This window comes from Asterias amurensis, chromosome 19 (assembly GCF_032118995.1).
Source record: "Asterias amurensis chromosome 19, ASM3211899v1".
In the NCBI taxonomy this organism is placed as follows: Eukaryota; Metazoa; Echinodermata; class Asteroidea; order Forcipulatida; family Asteriidae; genus Asterias; species Asterias amurensis.
Genome location: NC_092666.1, coordinates 6,646,232 through 6,661,101, shown reverse-complemented (window position 1 = coordinate 6,661,101; position 14,870 = coordinate 6,646,232). Strand labels below are relative to the sequence as shown.

Genomic DNA, 14,870 nt, shown 5'->3' with positions numbered 1-14,870 from the left:
TTTGGTTGGACTTGTATTACGATTTTTAGAGTTAAAATGAAACTTTGACTAAAATAGTAAATAATTTAGGGGTTGTTTTTTTCCAGGTCAGAGACAGCGAGCAGCAAGTGAGAACATCTTTTTGCTGAAGACTCTCAAGAGTCTGTGACCAGTTTTATCTATGGATGTGTGGTTTGGGTGTGTTATATCTGTGGATCTGGAGTCAACGCTGGAGTCATCGCTGGAGTCATCGCCGGATTCAGGTAAGGAAAACTTGGCAAAATCCGACCTCCACTTGTAACTTTGTTTGTGCAATAATATTCATCTCTTTGATAGATTTTGGAATTTATTTTGTTCGTAATTTTTATTTTATTCTGCTGAACAACTGTTATTATACAATGTATTAATGTATTCGGAGACCCAATGTTCTTACACTTCATTTGTCACAAGAGACAAAAATCCAATTTTCCCAAATTCATGTGTTTAAACATTGATATTTTAGTTGAACTGGATGTTATCATTCATTAGTTTAAAACTGCTTAAACAATTTAACCTTCTAAACAGTATTGACAAACAAAGTTACTCTTTTAAAGAGCGCTATAGCGGGAAACAACCCAATTCATGTGTTTTCACATGTTTTTTTTTTTTTTAATTGAATCGTTATAATTTATCAGTTAAAACCTGCTTAAATCATTGGACATTTTCCATAAAGTAACGAAAAACAAAGTTACATTATTAAACTAGAGCGCTATAGTGGAGGTCGGAAAACGCAAGTTGACGTTAAGGTGTAAAAGAGGAGGTGTGTGAAGTCGGCGAAGGGTAAGAGGAGATCTAACCCGCTCTCTTGCAGAGTCCAACCCCCGTTGTGCCCCCGCCCCAATGTTCCTCGATCTTGTTGATGTGTCCTTGCTAGTAGAGATTTCAAGGTGACCTCATCAGAGTTTCCTCGGCATTTCTTAATTTGCATATCGGTCGAAGCCGATGATGCTTGTTAGTTAGGAGACTAGTCTTACTGGAAATTTCTGTGGGGTTGGTACTTCAAGTCATCAGTTGTTATGTTATTTAAAATTGTTGTGATTTTATATTTAAAATAGCGCAATGCTTATACAAACTTAATAACAGGTCAATTTACGTCTTTAGAATTAGGGCAACTAAACAACCCTCCCAAAACCCACCAAGTGTTTTAGAGGTAACCATGTCTTTAGAAGGGCAATTGCCCTGGGCAACTAAACAACCCTCCCAAAACCCACCAAGTGTCTTAGAGGTAACCATGAGGTGTCTTTAGAAGGGCAACTGCCCTGGGCAATAAAACAACCCTCCCAAAACCCACCAAATGTCTTAGAGGTAACCATTAAGTCAACAATTGTCAGCCCCATTAATTATTGATTAGTGTTCAATTTTGGAGTAGTAAATAAACAATTTAGACCAGAGCTAAATTAATATTTACCATCCGAATTACATCAATTCTGACAATAAATAAACATACCCTTGCCCATTTAAATAAAGGTTCAAATGATAAACTAGGAGGGGGGACCTGTTGTACACATACACACAAGTTAAAGGTCTTTTTCACAAATGCAAAATGCAAATTGCAAAAAAAAATAAGAAAAATGCAAAAATGTAACCATAAAGTGTCTTTGTAGAGCAATAAAATAACCCTCCCAAAACCCACCAAATGTCTTAGAGGTAACTGTAAAGTCAACAATTGTCTGTCCCATTAATGATTGATTAGTGTTCGATTTTGGAGTAGTAAATAGACAATTTAGACCTGAGCTAAATTAATATTTACCATCCAAATATCAGCATTACATCCATTCTGACAATAAATAAACAACATGTCTTTGACCCTTGCCCATTTAAATAAAAGTAAAAAAAAAAAAAAGATAAATAAGGAGGGGGGGACCTGTTACACATACACACACAGGTTAAAGGTATTTTTCACAAACACAAAATGCCGAAAAAAATAGGAACAAAAATGCGTAAAAAATGAGCAAAATGCAAAAACTTCTCAGCTATTTATTTGCGTGCGCTGCGATAAAGACACGGAAAGAAGAAATTAAAAAAGGAAGAAGAAAGGGAAAAAAAGACAGGAGAGGAAGAAAAAAGGAGCAGTTTATCCAAGGGGAAAAAGACACCACCAATGTTTGGGTTTGTATGGGTGGTAACCTAGTGTACTGTAGGCCTAGAGTATTGAAAAAATGTAGAGGGCCAACGATGTCTTTCAGCACGATCATTGGCTATGGATAAAGTAGAAAATATATGACTGGTGTAAGTCTTAGTCTTGATTCTAAGATACTCAATCTTAAAGCAAAACTAAGAGCTACCCAGTCATCAGTAAAGCCACAACTTGAGAAGACTCTCCCTTTGATGTCCCTGGAGTGACTGGATGTGATCGAGGCCAGGTGTTTGCAGCAGAAGTTAAGTATCAGGGTCTAACAAACGTTTTTTTCACAGCAACTAAATAACAACCGATTCTTTCACACGACTTACGAGCGTTTCTTTCACACAACTGGCAAGCGTTTCGTTCCTAGGGACTAAGAAGCTTTTCTTTCACCCGACTAACAAGCGTTTCTTTCACACGACTAACAAGCATTTCTTTCTAAGCGACTAACAAGCATTTCTTTCACAGCGACTAACAAGCGTTTCTTTCACACAATAACAAGCGTTTCTTTCACACGACTAACAAGCGTTTCTTTCACACAACTAACAAGCGTTTCTTTCACACAATAACAAGCGTTTTTTTCACAGCGACTAACAAGCGTTTCTTTCACAGCGACTAAAAAGCGTTACTTTCACAGTTACTAGAAAGCGTTTCTTTCACAGCGACTAACAAGCGTTTCTTTTACAGCCGCTCAGCGTTTCTTTCAGAGCGACTACAAGCTTTTCTTTTCACAGCAACTAACAAGCGTTTCTTTCACAGCGAATAAAAAGCGTTTCTTACACAATGAATAAAAAGCGTTTCTTCCACAGCGACTAGCAAGCATTTCCTTCGCAGCAACTTAAAAGCGTTACTTTCACAGTGACTAAAAAGCGTTTCTTTCACAGCGACTAACAAGCGTTTCTTTTACAGCGACTAAGCGTTTCTTTTTCAGCGACTAACAAGCGGTTCTTTTCACAGCGACTAACAAGCGTTTCTTTCACAGCAACTAACAGGCGCTTCTTTCACACGAATAACAAGCGTTTCTTTCACAGCGACTAAAAAGCGATTCTTACACAGTGAATAAAAAGCGTTTCTTCCACAGCGACTAACAAGCATTTCTTTCACAGCGACTAACGAGCGTTTCTTTCACAGCGACTAACAAGCTTTTTTTTCACAGCGACTAACGAGCGTTACTTTTAAAGCCACTAAAATGCGTTTCTTTCACAGCGACTAAAAAGTGTACTTTCACAGCGACTAAAAAGCGTTTTATTTAACACGACTAACAAGCGTTTCTTTCACAGCAACTATAAAGCGTTTCTTTCACAGCAACTTAAAAGCGTTTCTTTCACAGCGAATAAAAAGGGTTTCTTTCACAGCGACTAACAAGCGTTTCTTTCATAGCGACTAACAAGCGTTTCTGTTCATAACGACTAACAAGAGTTTCTTTCACAGCGACTAACAAGCTTTTTTTTCACAGCGACTAACAAGCGGTTCTTCGAAAGCGACTAACAAGCGTTTCTTTCACAGCAACTAATAAGCGTTTCTTTCACAGCGACTAACAAGCGTTTCTTTCACAGCGACTAACAAGCGTTTCTTTCACAGCGACTAACAAGCGTTTCTGTTCACAATGACTAACAACAGTTTCTTTCACAGCGACTAACAAGCTTTTTTTTCACTGCGACTTACAAGCGGTTCTTTTGAAAGCGACTACAAGCGTTTCTTTCGCAGCGACTAACAAGCGGTTCTTCGAAAGCAACTAACAAGCGTTACTTTCACAGCGACTAACAAGTGTTTCTTCAAAGCGACTAACAAGCGTTACTTTCTTTCACAGCAAGTTACAAGCGTTTCTTTCACAGCGACTAACAAGCGTTTTTATCACAGCGACTAACAAGCATTTTTTGTACTAGACTGAGAGAAAGGAGCGACATTACAAAAATCTCTTTGATGTTCCGGAATGTCGAACCGAGGTCAGCAGGTTCAAAGCATCAAAGGTTAAGTATTTTGTAAGGTTTTATGTAAATTGGGGGGGGGGGGATCGTGAAAGACTAGCTTTAGTTTAGTTTTATTCAACTTTACACTGGCATAAAAATATACAAATCAAGACATAAAATGAGTAAGGTAGATGGCCTTAGCTTTTGATCCAAACCAGACCTTCTTGCGGAGGCAACAAATCGATACATAAAGATACAAATAGGCAAAATAATTAAACAAAATAACAATCCCCCAAAGTCGTCCTGCCAAAGAATGTCCGCTAATACCCACCCCACAGTTAAAAACTAAAAGAGTCTTAAATGCTGACTATAAAGGGGACAATAGATCTGACAGACAGCGGAAGCTGGTTCCACATGGGGATACAATCCGCTGAAAACAAAAAGACTTGTGGGGCTCTGTTTTGGAACAAGGAACTAGTCATCCTTTCCCCATAGCTCTAACTTTTATTCCTCTACAGGCAACAACCATGTTTTTTGTTTTTCACAGTTTGTAGTGGTTAATCTTTAAGGGGATTGTAGCAATTTCTGCGAAGACGGCGGCACAGTTGACGAGGGTTTGGTTAAGTATCAAGGTTCCAGGTAACGTTTATGGTGAACCTGATCTTCACTGAGCTGAGGTGATGCATACACCAGGGTGGTAAGCAAAAGATTTGGTAATGTATCAGTTTATTTATATGTAGGTTAAACTTCAAGGTGAAACTACTTCTGAAATGGACCACCTTATAAACGGAACAGCTACGCCAAGAATTTTGGAGAATCATGAACAAATCTAAACCTATAGTTTATTGATACTTTAGGAAGGAAAGTGAAACATTCAACATACCAAAACAAAAATAAAGTGATGAACTTGAATCTCTCCGCAAGACAAATCTCTCCAACAAGTAAAGACAGTTTGTAACCAGCAGTACAAATGACTAGTATCATTTAATATTCTACAACAGCAATGGGCAAAAACCAACCGACCAACCACAAAATTGTGCTGGAACAATCCAAACAAATCGAAAAGTCTTCTTGGAATAATGTATTAGTCGGCTCTTCTTGCAGTTTACCACAAAGAATGGTAAATGCTAGTTTCAACTTTAAGGGACGGTACACGTTTGGTATATGTCAATGACCAGGCTTCTCACTTGGTGTATCTCATCATAACCATTAAATAACAAGCCTGTGAAAATTTTGGTCTTATTTCATTTCATTTCATTTATTAATTTCACAGGCAAAAATTCAAGCACAGACAATAAGAACAGTAAGAAAACAAAAACAAGAACATACAATACAATAAGAAAAAAAGAAGCACCCCTGAAGGATTTTAAAAAAGTAAACTAAATTACTATCGAGTAATTGGTCATCGAAGTTGCGAGAAAAAGATGAAAGAAAAAACACCCTTGTTGGATGAGTTTATGTGCTTTCAGATAGGAGTAAAAGACTTCTAGCTAGAAGTCGTTTATTATTTGAGTGACAAATTACCTCTTTGTCTAAATCTTTGCTACTTCAGAGGGAGCCGTTTCTCACAATGTTTTATACTGTCAACAACAGCTCTCCAATGCTCTTACAAAGTCAGTTTTTAAGTTAAAATTTGTTTTGAGTAATTACCAAATGTGTACCTTCCCTTTAATGGTCTCTTAGTTGAACAGTCTCCTTTGGAGTGGTTACAACAACTGGACCTGTTTGGATGAGCATCGTTGGAGGAAACGGGGAGAGCGGTCTCTTGCGGAGCTGTGACTACAACCCAGACGCCAGACCTGTTTGGATGATCATTTCTACAGTGTATGTGTGCAAAGAGTCAAAAATTGGGCGTCCAGGTAAGTTTGAAAAACAAAAATCCTACAACTTTTCTTCGATTGAGAAGTTTCATTCAACAAACTTTGAAAAGCAATAACTGTTTCAGAATTTGCTTCTAAGATTTTAAGTTGTATTTTAAAATTTCAAAGTATATATTCATTTTCATCCTTAAGCTTGCAATACACTTGTCATCACACAACAAACTGGTGGAAAACTTGAATAAAATAGCAGGTCAATGTTTATAAAACAACGTGTAGTGTAGGCATACTCAGACACCTGATTTTGAGACCTAAAATTCTAAATCTGAGGTCTCGAAATCAAATTTGTGGAAAATTACTTCTTTCTCGAAAACAATGGCACTTCAGAGGAAGCCGTTTCTCACAATGTTTTATACTATCAACCTCTCCCCATTACTTGTTACCAAGTGAGGTTTTATGCTGATAATTATTTTGAGTAATTACCAATAGTGTCCACTGCCTTTAACTCAAAGTTTCAAAAGATTGTATCCTTGTCATCAGTTTCAATTAAACATACCATACAACAAACTGGTGGAAAACTTGGTTAAAATAGAAGGTCAAGTTGTTTAGAAATGAAAACACACAAAAAGGACAACAAAACCTGGGGTCGATTTTACAAAGAAAGACCTAGTAATTTGAGGCTAGGCCTAAGTTAGGATGAGGCTAGTTACAAGTTAACTTCGAGTCACACTGCTGTGATAACGAAAACAATAACGATCATGATGTAAAAAGAACACATTCTATTGGTTGATAGAGCGTGCATGTATTCTGCATGGAGCAGTTCAACCAATAGAATGCGTTCTTTTTGCGTCTTGATCAATATTGTTTTCGTTATCGCTGCAGTGTTACTCGGCCTTTAGAATGAGTAACTTGCCCTTACTCGAGATAAGACTAGTCTTAACTCTTTGTGGAAATCCCCCCCTTGGGATGCTGCATGTCTGTAAGTCTAACTATTTGAAGAACTGATTGGAGCTGGAGAAGTTCCTTGCACATGATTGCACTCCGACTGAAATATTCATCAAAGATATTACTCTTTCATTAAAAAAAGTTGCTCAAAAATAAATGTTAAATATTGTTTATTTTCTACAGATTGAGAAGATGCCCTTTGGAGACGACACGCCCCTAATCTTGAGGCTTCAATCAATGCTTTCTGGACTGAGTTTCACCATGGAGGAAGAAAATATTTTCTTCCTCCATGGTTTCACCAACTGATGAAGGACTGTGTCAAGTCCAGCTAGATGACTCTCATCACAGACTACAAGTTTAACTGTTGAGGTGAGTAGAGATGTTGATGTAAACTCATTCTTTTTCAATTTTGTGCCACAACCTGGGCCTATATTCATAGAGCTGCTAAACACAGAAGTTTGCTTAGCATGAAATGTTTGCCTTGATAAAAACGGGATTACCAACACAATTTCCATGTGATTTTCAGGATAAGCAAACAACAGCTGAACAAGCAATGCAACATTTGAAACATTTGGTTGGTAATCCCTTACTCTATGGTAATCCTGTATCAAGGCAGAAATTTCTTGATAAGCTGTTTATTTTGCTTAGCAGCTCTATGAAATTTGGCCCTAAAGGACTATGTCAAGTCTGACATATTGATAACTTTGGAATGACATTTAACAAACGAGATATGCAGCAAAACAAAGAATATTTGCAATCCCCCAAACAAATCTCTTAAAGGGTGTATGTAACTTTTGTAGGACAAAAAACACAATGTCCACAGATTTACACTAAACTTACACAGTTTGAAGATGATGATAGTAGAAAGCTTCCCTGAAAATATTACGTGCTGAGGTGCTGTAGTTTTTGAGAAATGGTAAAACAATGTCATGAAAATAATTTTTGTCTCATGAGACGAAAATTATTTTAAGCATTTACAAACTTATTATAACATTGTTTTACTCATTTCTCAAAAACTACAGCACCTCAGTAAGTAAAGTTTGAAGGGAAACTTTCCACTATCATTGTCTTCAAACCCTGTAAGTTAAATGTAAATCTAAGGAAATTTTGAAAAGGTACCCAAGTCCTTTAAGTAGTAAAGACAGTTGTAACCAGCAGTCAAAACACTTTGTATTGTTTGAGATTCTGCAACAACGAGCATGAACAACAGCCAACCACTGTCTAACAATGCCCAAAACATTTACTTAGAATCCATCAAACAAATATTTTTAGAAGTAAAGATTTGTAACCCTACAACCGAAGTACTAATTAGTATTGTTTAACATTCTGCAACAAGCATGAATACCAAACAACCATTGTCTAACAATGCCCAAAACATTTATTTATAATCCATCAAACAAATCTTTTTAGAAGTAAAGATTTGTAACCGTACAAGCAAAGTACTAATTAGTCTTGTTTAACATTCTGCAACAAGCATGAATACCTAACAACCATTGTCTAACAATGCCCAACACATTTATTTATAATCCATCAAACAAATATTTTTAGAAGTAAAGATTTGTAACCCTACAACCGAAGTACTAATTAGTATTGTTTAACATTCTGCAACAAGCATGAATACCAAACAACCATTGTCTAACAATGCCCAAAACAAATATTTTTAGAAGTAAAGATTTGTAACCCTACAACCGAAGTACTAATTAGTATTGTTTAACATTCTGCAACAAGCATGAATACCAAACAACCATTGTCTAACAATGCCCAAAACATTTATTTAGAATCCATCAAACAAATCTTTTGAGAAGTAAAGATTTGTAACCCTACAACCGAAGTACTAATTAGTCTTGTTTAACATTCTGCAACAAACATGAATACCTAACAACCATTGTCTAACAATGCCCAACACATTTATTAAGAATCCATCAAACAAATCTTTTTAGAAGTAAAGATTTGTAACCCTACAACCGAAGTACTAATTAGTCTTGTTTAACATTCTGCAACAAACATGAATACCAAACAACCATTGTCTAACAATGCCCAACACATTTATTTATAATCCATCAAACAAATCTTTTTAGAAGTAAAGATTTGTAACCCTACAACCGAAGTACTAATTAGTATTGTTTAATATTCTGCAACAAGCATGAATACCAAACAACCTCCGAAGAGAAGCAAATTACGAACTAGTTTGTAAAATGAACTAGTATTTTAAAGGCAGTGGACACTTGGTAATTACTCAAAATAATTATTAGGGTACAACCTTACTTGGTAACGAGTAATGGGGAGAGGTTGATTGTATAAACCATTGTGAGAAACGGCTCCCTCTGAAGTGAAGTAATTTTCGAGAAAGAAGTGTTTTTCCATGAATTTGATTTCAAGACCTCAGATTTAGAATGTGAGGTCTCGAAATCAAGCATCTGAAAATATGTGACACGGGTGTTTTTTCTTTTATAGTTATCTGGCAACTTCATTGGCCAATTGAGCTCAAATTTTCACAGGTTTGTTATTTTATGCATATGTTGAGATACACCAACTGTGAGGGCTAGTCTTTGACAAGTACCAATAGTGTCCACTGCCTTTAAGTCTATAATGACAAGACAAGAAGAACTGATTGGAGCTTGAGGGGAATTCCCCTTTACATTCAGACTCAACTGATTCTTGTAGTATCCCAATTCGTTATCAACAATAATCCTTTTGAATTTTTTCCCCCTACAGATTGAGAAGATGCCCTGTGAAGATGACGTACAACCAATCTTGAGGCTAATCATTGCCACTGTCTGAGTGAGGACGACGTCAAGCCTAGCCTGGTGTTTCTCTCCTTAACTCTTAAAGTGACTTCAGGTTGTTGAGCCCAACCAATGTTTTTTGGACTGTGTGCCACCAGCAAGTTGACTCCGCTACAATTTGAACTTAAAAAATGCTTTTTGGAAGGTCCCCATAGAAGAGAGACTGTGTCAGTGCCTAGCCTGATAGTGTTCAACTGCTAAACAGATGTATGAATGTTGAGCCCAACCAACGTGTTTTGGACAGGTGCCATCAGCTAAAAGACTACATCAAGTTTACCCAGTCTCCGCTACAAGTTGATATTGATGCTACCTTTGTAACTTGTGCATAATGGAAGGTCGCCATTTGATGACTGCAGAAAGACTATGCAAAGTCTCTCCGCAACAAGTACAACTCGCATAGTGATGTTGTCGCTACATTTGTAACTAAGACTATTTTTGGAAGGTAGCCATAGAAGAAAGACTGTTGAGTCTAGTCAGATGATGTTCAACTAATTCAATTTGGACAATGATGGCGCCATTTATTTTACTATAATGAAGAGGAGAGGCAGTGGCGTAACCAGAGGGGGGGCAGGGGGGGCCGGCGCCCCCCCGCTCAGAACCCTTGCCCCCCTCTTGCCCCCCCCATATGAAATCAGAGATAAGTATATTCTTATAGGCCTTATATATAAATCGTTTAAGGCTGCATAAAATGCTGCCGTAAAACGGAAAACTTTTATTCATTATCAGTAGGCCCTATGTGGACTATAACATGAAAAATGCGTGGAAACGCGCGCGCGATCGTATTGGCGGTAAATGTTTGTTGTGGTTTTGCGGTTACAGAGAGTGCAGGATGTGACAAAGTTCTGTTAAATACGTGGTGGTCTGAACGCAGACCAATAGCTCCGTAAACACAAAGTCAGATCATGCTACCTCCATGGTCAGATGCACTACAGAGAAATTTACTACAGCACAAAAATGGCCAGCGAAAAAGGTTGCTTAGACCATTTCTTCTCCTTTGAAGCAAGCGGTGCAATTGAGAGGTAGGCCTATTATTTTTAAATATCCGTTTCGTAACTAAAATGTGATTATTAAACACCCACAATTTCGATCCTGTATTTTTGTTACAATAAGGCCGAGTAAAAAAAGAAACATGTTTAGTGTCTGGGTTTCTCAAAAATAAGGAAGGAGGAGGGGCTTTTTATTTTTTATTTCAAGATGGTCGCCATGAATGTCAAATATCAACTGTTTTTTTTTCTGCTGCTGAAATACACAAAACATTAATGAAACAGTTTGGTCAAGGCATTCAGACAAGACATTCAGATTTTTTTTTTTTTTTGCTGAGATCATTTAAAATAACCCTTTTTCAAAAAAAAAAAAAGAAAAAAAAAATGTGCATAAAAAAACTTAAGAAAAAAAAAAGAGGTGTCCTGTAAAAAGGAAGCGGGCGGGGACGCTAAACATTTCTATTTTTCTATTTTTACTTGACCTAATATTATTATGTTTTGGGTATTTACACACCCACAAAGCCTAGTTGAGAATACCGTGTACAACTCTAAATTGGTACTTGTTGACCACAGTTGGTAATTTAATCCTTTTATACAGTCAAAGAGTTTTATCTTATACAAAATGACATGTTCTCTAAGATTTTGTTGTTTTCGCAATCTTTTGTTACATGCTGACTATAGACTGTTTTAGAACTGCATTGGTGTGTATCAACTATATATCAGTTAACATATTTAATAATAATCTTGCACTTCTTTGGCCCCCCCCAAATTTAATCTTTGCCCCCACTTGCCCCACCAAACGAAAATGTCTAGTTACGCCACTGAGGAGAGGACCCTTTTAGTCCGTGCTGAACATACAGCTGTGGCTATGTATGTGGCTGTTGCTATGGCTTCATGTGCAATTGCTGCTAATACATGTTGTCATGGCGATCATGCCACATCCACAGTCACTACCTCAGTAACGGCCTTAGATTAATGTTTCCTCAATTGGCTTTTCTTGACTCCATCAAACTCCAATCATATTCTACAGTGCAGCTCTGTATACTCCCAACAGTTAATTTGATAAAAGTTGGCACACCTCTTGCCTTATGCCAAGCAGTGTTTGTTTATCGTGGAAAAACAAGTTCATTCACATCAAGTAAAGTATCCATTGCATTTTGTAGGTGTTGGAGTAGTTTGGAATACAACTCCCAAAGATGGTATAGCTTTGGTAAAGAGAAGTAAAGGAATAATACATTAAGGATAATGACGATGACTAGAGCAAGCTAGTCGAAATGTTGAGACCAATTCCGAACTGACTCCGCGGCAGTACAGTTATTACGATCCTATAAGCTAAAGTAGTAGTCCAGTCTAATTTCTATACCATCCGCCCTGGTAATAGTTATAAAGCAGGACTGTTCTTTTCAGAACTGAGAAGTCTCCCGAACCTCCGATTATCTACTCCGGGGCAGTAGGATAAAGCAAGACAGTTCCCTAAGAACAACTCTACCTGCAAGTAGATACACACATAGTGTTACCGGAAACCAAATATATATTGAAACCCCACCATGCAATGCCTCAAATCCTATATACATTAAGGATACCAAATTTTGTCAGTGTACCGGTAATGCGCGGCATTTATGAAGTTTTTTTTTTTTGCCAAGACCTTTTTGGCTACAAAAAACTTAATCAGTGAAATTGTCTACAGTTACACGCAGGGAGACTCAAGTTTTGTCCAAATTAAACTGTGAGTTACCACTTTGCTCAGAAATGCTAGAAATCATGGAAAAAAAAAAAAGCTCAGCGTTAGTAATTTGACTGTTGAACAATGTCAGATAAAAAAAATTATGATGGTAGAAAACCTGATATACTTATGACACAAGTGTAACATTAATTTCCAAGTTGTCTAATTTTTTTATCTTACATTTTGTCGGATTAAATCAAAGTTATTCTTGGCTAAACAATTATCATATTCAAATAAGTGTGGGAGAAGTGTACTTGAGCGCAAAATAGACAAATGTTTTATTGAAATGGGTGTATTAGTGAAGTGCGCATTGAGCTTGGCCCACTTTTCATAACGCTGCTTAAATAGAAAATATTGCTTAGCATAATTTTGGTGGCCACTTTGTATGCTTAAGCATGCAGCTCTATGAAATTGGACCCAGACTCCTGTTGCCATGTCAACACAAACCATGGCAACAATCATAACACCAGGGCTCGGTTTACAAAGAACTTAAGATAATAATTTCAGTCTGAGTTACTTGGCAATGTGTGATGATGCCATAGTACAAATCACCATGGTGATATTGACAACTTGTCTTTAGGTGAATCTGAGTGTTTTTGTGAAACCGAACTCTCTACTCCTCACCCTAAAGGCCCGGTCACACAGGCCCCGATAACGAGAACGAAAACGAGAACGATAAAATGCACACTCGCGATTGGTTGAATTGATCCACGCAGAATACGCCCACGCTCGTTCAACCAATCGAGGGCGTGCATTTGTATCGTTATCGTTTTCGTTCTCGTTATCGGGGCCTGTGTGACCGGGCCTTAACCCTGCACTAACGTAACACTTTAACTTTACCAATAACACTAATACCATAACAAATATCACTCACAATTTAATATTTAACTATTAACACCTCACCCTCACAGCACCAACTACTATGCAGTTCCCGATTTGAATCAAATAGTAAAGCGTCATATTATAAAAACATGCATTTCGAATATGATACTTAAATAAAACTTGTAAGTATATAAGCAAAGAAGTATGCATAATTTGTATTTATTTAGTATTTAATTATTGCAAATTGTTTAGTACGATGTGATTAAAGGTCAAATATTTTTGAGAAGCCACGGTGCAAAATAAGACCAACAGATAACATGCAAACTATCGTGTATGGTGTTAATTATTGTAATTTAAAAGTATTGGTTTATTCTGGGATTTAGTGGAGAAGTACATGTATCAAGCTTTTCAGATGCACGATGACAAAGTGCCATGGGAATAATTGGTATCAAAAATCTTTTGAAATACAAAATTTTTTTTAGTTGAATTGATTGGCAATACTTATGTGTACAGAACCACAAGGGGTAAACACTTACAAAATCTAAATGTAAACCTACATTTAAAATTGTTTGTTTACTTTTTTTAGATTAGTGAAGTATGTCACCATGTGGCATGTGTGCATAGCGATCACTGATGATTCTGTTTTTATTAAATGAAAAGGTACCTGACTATAACGTGTTTCTTCTAGTCTTGGCTTGGTGTAGGATAGTGCCCGACATTTGGTGGTGGCCAAGGCGAGAAACACTATTGGTAATTGTCAAAGACCAGTCCTCTCTTTTGGTGTGTATCTCAATATCAATAATGAAAGAAGAAACACCCTTGTCACTCGAAGTTGTGTGCTGTCAGATGCTTGATTTCGGGACCTCAAAATCTAATTCTGAGGTCTCGAAATCAAATTCGTGGAAAACTACTTCTTTCTTGAAAACCTCAGTTACTTGAGGGGGAGCCGTTTCTCACAGACTACATTGAGTAATTACTAATAGTGTCCACTGCCTTTAATGACGATTACTCAAAACAGTTGTCGCTGAAGCCAACATTCACAGTTGTAGCCATAGTCGCTTGATTAAGAACTCAGCCTCATACTGATTGCATAAGAGAATAGAACAAAATGGCCGCTCCATTGTGAAAAAAAGGTCAAGGCCAAATTTCATGAATTATGTACGGAGCACAAAACCTTGCTAAGCACAGCAAAGCATTGCTTAAACAGAGACAGGGGCCGTATTCACGAAGCCCTCGTAAATTGGCCACATATACAGGGCTCTTAGTAGGTATCTAGCATGAAACGCTACCTAAGAGAACGTGTGACTTATAATATGACGTATAGCGTAAGCTGCACTGAAGTTGCCTTAGTAAAGTATAACTGGCCCTAAACTCCATTCAGTGGCTCTGTTGAATGACAGACAATCTGCCCAGAGCGCACATTGCATGCATTGTTCGCTTTACACCGGCGATTGCGCAATTACATTGTTTGGTATTATTCTACTAAAGGGGCAAATTAGGCAATAATAATGACAGGAAATTACAAAACTATAACTGGTTTGACCTTAATAAGAGATGTTAAATTTGCATCGGAGAGAAGTACTCCATCGGTTGAATGAGCGTGTGCGTATCTGCGTTTGACCTTATTATGAAGGGATAAGTACCTTGCCACGGATGTGGATTTATTACATGTGCTTATTCAATTTCATTTATTTTTGATTGCATTTTATTTTTTTTTTTTTTTTTTTGCTAAACAAAACAGTTT

The 14,870-nt window shown here is 37.1% G+C and overlaps 1 long non-coding RNA gene across 2 annotated transcripts; it reads left to right on the top strand.

Moving 5' to 3' along the window:
• Positions 1 to 2,023: 2,023 nt before the first annotated feature.
• LOC139951725 (uncharacterized) lies at positions 2,024 to 12,949 on the top strand. Of its 2 annotated transcripts, XR_011787832.1 has the most exons (5): positions 2,024 to 4,110; positions 4,598 to 4,747; positions 5,734 to 5,909; positions 6,996 to 7,181; positions 9,528 to 12,949. It is a non-coding gene; the product is annotated as an uncharacterized lncRNA (long non-coding RNA). The 2 variants fall into 2 exon arrangements; XR_011787831.1 differs by having other exon boundaries at positions 2,024 to 4,747.
• Positions 12,950 to 14,870: the final 1,921 nt, after the last annotated feature.